At 36.3% G+C, this 5153-nt stretch overlaps 1 pseudogene; it reads left to right on the top strand.

The window, feature by feature from the left end:
- LOC107686525 (uncharacterized) overlaps positions 1–5153 on the top strand; it is a 45891-nt pseudogene that overhangs the window by 26696 nt on the left and 14042 nt on the right.

Raw genomic sequence — 5153 nt, 5'->3', positions numbered from 1 at the left:
TATATACTGTATATAAAGGTTTATTTTCAAAATTCCCAGTCTGTCCCACTAAAGTAGCATCACTGATGAACCTTCTCTCTTCACAGGGCGAACAACACATGTACAGTGTCAGGAAACAAGCCTTTCTCCAAACCTCATATGCCGTCACCAAAGAGGTACAGTAGTGCATTGGAACAACACATGAGTCCCTCAAAGTCTAAATTCATTACAATCATGCTACACAGCAAACATAATACTATTGAATGCAGTGTGTCATAGTAAAGGTCCCCATGAAATTTCAAGATTCCTGACCTTGGTAAAAGAAATGGAAAAAGAAATTGTAGAATTTTTGTAATTCAGAAGCACTGTTCTTTTATTTTGCTTGTGTGTTTTTTAAATAAAATCATAAAATGCTAACATTTGTGATTTCTTACATTCTTATTTTTCCTCATGCACCCTCAGTGAGCCAAAATTCTACTGTGTGAGTACATTTATCACTACATTTGCTTTCTTACAGCTTGAAAATATGCTTCAAATGTCTGAAAAAAAGCTAAAATATGACTGACCTTGGTATCTCCTTCAATCTTTCTTTTAGGGTTATGATTATGATGCTGATTTTACCAACATATATGGAAATTCCTGATGAAAATGTTACATCAAGTGCTCTGACAGATGGATAACGTGGTTTGAGTCCAAATCACATAATTTCTCCATTCTGTCCACCTGTTCAACATTACTGTTTTATAAAAGGAAGATAATGAAAACAAATAATTTTATGGCGTTATGTTATGATATTATGAAGTGTTTCCTTTTAGAAATGTAAATGCATAAACAGTCTTTTTTGAGTCTGTAGTTTGAATTGACTATGACATGCTTTTATGCTTCACACATTATTCTGTAAAATCACTTTTTTGTTTTGTTTTGTTTTTGTGAAATGCATTGCATAAATTCTGCTTGTTCTACCATCATTTTAAAATGAAGAAACAAGCATGCAGCTTGTGGCTTAAGTATTCACAGTAATTGTTGTGTCTCAAAGATGATTTTAATATGATAGGTCAAACTGTTGTTCAGAAACTGTACTTCATGATCTATGAGAGATGTGACTATCCTTTTAAAATAATATTATCATAGGAGTTCAAGGCAAATATACCAGACTGCACCTGGGGCGTGGCTCAATGTGTTGCTCCACCCCATACATACTCTGATTGGCTCAACTGTACTATGTATTTAAGTAAAATGAAGTACAATTGTACTTAATTCATAATAACATCAGACTGAGCTCTAACCCATTTAAGGTCTATCTTATTTTTGTCGCATTAGAAACCTTTCTTACTGGAGTAATATTTTATTAGTCTTTCTCTACTTTAACCCAAGTACGGGGTTTGTGTAGCCTATACTCCTTCCACCAGGAATAAACCTTTCATAATTAATTTCTCTTCCCATTGCTAATGTCAGCTGATTTTGTATTCTCGGTGCATTATAGCGAAGACTTTGTGAAACTATCAGGGGTCTGTTTCCCAAAAGCTTTGTTAGCTAACTGTGGTTGTTAGTTCTACTGAACTCTACGACGGAACTTGCGACCATAGGTCTTTTTGGGAAACGCACCCCATTATGGGGCGGAGCGACACATACAGGCCATTCCGCAGTCTGAAGTCCGGTCCTTCTTGTTCAGGAGGTTAAAGTGGAGACTGTCAGGCTTTGTGCTAGCTTCCTCACTTGAGCTCATCCTCATTGATGAGTCTTCATATAAGAGACGGCACAGGACACTGATTGTATGGCTTATTCTCATCCTTCAGAATTTCTGTTTTTACATTTGATGTCTCTGTGTCAAACTGGATGCCAAATAGAAAGTGAGGATGTATCTTAAGAAATGATCTAAGGCATTGAAACCAAATTATTTTTGCATGCTGGAAGGTGTAGACATTCAAGTACAGTGTAGTTCCTCTCCTCTTTCTGACGCCAACCTTAAACCTTCATTCACTTAATGAATTTTATATTTTGCCATGCTTGATACTAGATTCTTACCCAATCCATTGTTTGAGCAGGGAACTAAGAATGGTAGTAAAAAAAAGGGAAATTCTATGTTAAATTTAAGCAAAAGACATGAGTAATAATTTATTTTGAAGCCACATTCACTTCTCTGTATGGTATTTATGATGGTTACAGAGAACAGCCGAAGAAAACCAAAGATAGGCAGAAAGTACAAAAAAACCCTGCAATTTAATTGGTACACCAGTGTAGCTCCCTAAACGAACATTTCCATTCTTAAGACGGCAATCAGGAGAATGACAGGACATTTGTTACTTTATTTAATTTTTCAAGGTACAGTCTATTTTCTTTAACATTTACATTTGGTAACACTTTATTTTAAGGTGTCTTTATTACACATGTTACATGTACTTACTATTATGATAACAATTATGCATAATTACATGCAAGTAACCCTAAGCCAAACCCTAATGCTAACCCTAACCATATAGTAAGTACATGTAGTTAATTAATATTACTCAGTACTTAAATGTATAATTACACTGTAACAAGGACACCTTAAAATAAAGTGTAACCTTACATTTTAGCTACTGTACAATTATTTATACAATTAAATTATAACTTTAGAATGATAAATGCTACATGCATACAAGTGGAACAAAATTTGAATATTTCCAAAAACAAATGCAAGAATGGCAATAACAGTTCACAGAACAATATAAACTATTCAAATGACTGTTGACCAGAATTAAGAATTCATTATAATAATTATTAAGGGTTATGATTCTGATGCTGAATACACCAACATGGATGAACTCAGCTTGTATGGAAATGTCTGATGATGATGAACAACACCAGGTTTGACACAGTATTTTTTAAATGCTCAAAATAAATACATACATCAGATTGTATACTTTCAGAAATAGCCAGTCTGTTTTTCGTAGTCAGTCAAGATGCTTGTATTGAGTTTGTTGTTGACTTGCATTGATTTTACATAGATGTTGTCTCTGCTCTTCTCTGCTATTTATCAATGTTTTCCAGCATATTTTTGTGAGAACATAACCATAAATATAACAATAAAAACAGATCAGAACGTTCCATCCATTCTAACACCTTGATAATTTATTTGCATAACTTATCAGTGGGTGGGACATTCTCATTCTAAACTAATGCATTTGATTAGACAAAAATCTGTAGTGCAGGATAAGTCTATATTATAATATATTATATTGTTATACTTGTATATCATCCATATAAGACCAAAGTGCGTGGTACGTGTCAAGATGTGGAAGCTTCTGACACCAAGACGTGTTCCTTGTGTTTGTAAACACACTTGGCAATAAAGCTCTTTCTGATTCTGATTCTGATGTCAGTATCATTTCATAGCAGCTAACTTTCTGTTGCAGTCAGAGAGAGTCCAGAATCCAACACTGCGTGTTTGCACAAAAAGTTTAGGAGAATGAATTTGCCATAAAGAGAAGAAACACCAGATGTATCAGTTGCATTCCCCACATTTCCTAACAGATCATCAAAATACAGTTTTCTTCCCAAAAATGAATATATATTTTTTAATTGACTATGTGTCACGCCCCTGGACTCTTTGTGTTGTGTTTTCCCTCCCTACGTTGTTTCCCCATGGATCCCTTCACTCGCCCCGAATTCCTCCTCCTCCTGCTGGAGCAGGGAGACAAAGCTCTCGGGGACCATACCAAACTGTTCCTGTTGGTCGCGAACATCACCAGCTATCCGGACGACGCGCTCTGCTCTTTCTATGATTCAAGCCTGAATGCCAAGTGCAGAGCGCTGTCATCCGAAGATGGTCCTTGGGAGTAATTCGCCGCCTTCGTGGAGTGGACTCTGGCGAGAAACGGGTCGCCACTCACCATCTGCCCCGCTCCTGATCCCCAGTTTAGCCCAGGAAGGGCTCCTGATCCCCAGTTTAGCCCGGGAAGGGCTCCTGATCCCCAATTCAGCACGGGAAGGGCTCCTGATTACTCGTTTAGCCCGGGAAGGGCTCCTGATCCCCAATTCAGCCCAGGAAGGGCTCCTGATTTCTCGTTAAGCCCAGGAAGGGCTCCAGCCCAAGAGCTTTCTCTAGTGCCCGCTCCTCAAAAATGCCATCTCCGTGTTTCCTCGTTCCTCGCTCCTTGCCTCCCGAGAAGTGTGACACTATGATTCTATACAAGTGTGTTTATAAACATTTGCAGTTTGTCAATATAGAGAAAGACTGAGTGCTAGGGAGGGGAACCAGTTAATGCCTTTATGTAAAAGAGGCCAAAGTTCATTACAGTAATTAATACTGTAAGTCTGTAGATGTAGAATGTGGCAATGTTGCAAACAGTAAACTGTGTTGCTGTATACATTAATGCAAATTTGTTTCACAATTCTTACATAATCATTGACAGTATTGACTGTATATTGCTACTGAATTAATCAAATTAGTGATTGTGATTAAACCAAATGTTTTGGGAAATAATATTCTTTGTAACAATGATTGTGAAAGGAAACATGTATAATCCTAATCAGGCATAATAAGTTCAGATGACTAGCTGTGTTACACATATAGTAATTTTATAGTACACATAATTAGCACTCGTGTATTATAAAGGTCTTAAAACAGACCTTTTTGTCAGAGATAAGACCAAGGAAATATTTTTCATCCTGGGGGTGGAACTCACATCAAAATACTGAGTTTTGTGAATATGCTTCTCCTTTCTCTCACTTCTCTGGAAGTGATGGAAATGGAAAAAGAAAAAGATTATTTTTCCATTTCTCTACAGAAGACAACTGAGAAGGTAAGAATGAAAAATTGTGTGTCGCAGGTTGTGTGTGTGTATATATATATATATATATATATACACTGTAAATCAGGAAATTCCTATAGCTGTTGCTGAATAAACAGACGATTTAACTGCTGTCATTGTTTCAACGTGACTAATAAACACACGAATATGACAATATATGGTTTATCTGAGTTCGTCTTATTATAATGTTTATTATAATAAATTATATAATACTGCAATGCTAATCGACATAGCCTATATCACTGCTTAGTATACTATGAAATATGTTGTGTGCCTTATTCTGTGTAAGAAGCCACATCATCTCACAGAAGAATTTATTTCAAACACTCGACTGACGTTATGAAGTGAGTTTGGAGTAAAAACATGTTATTAAATGTGGTA

This window comes from Sinocyclocheilus anshuiensis, unplaced genomic scaffold (genome assembly GCF_001515605.1).
Source record: "Sinocyclocheilus anshuiensis isolate Anshui unplaced genomic scaffold, SAMN03320099.WGS_v1.1 scaffold1146, whole genome shotgun sequence".
In the NCBI taxonomy this organism is placed as follows: Eukaryota; Metazoa; Chordata; class Actinopteri; order Cypriniformes; family Cyprinidae; genus Sinocyclocheilus; species Sinocyclocheilus anshuiensis.
The sequence above is the reverse complement of the archived record's forward strand: the minus strand, read 5'-3'. Positions and strand labels throughout refer to the sequence as shown.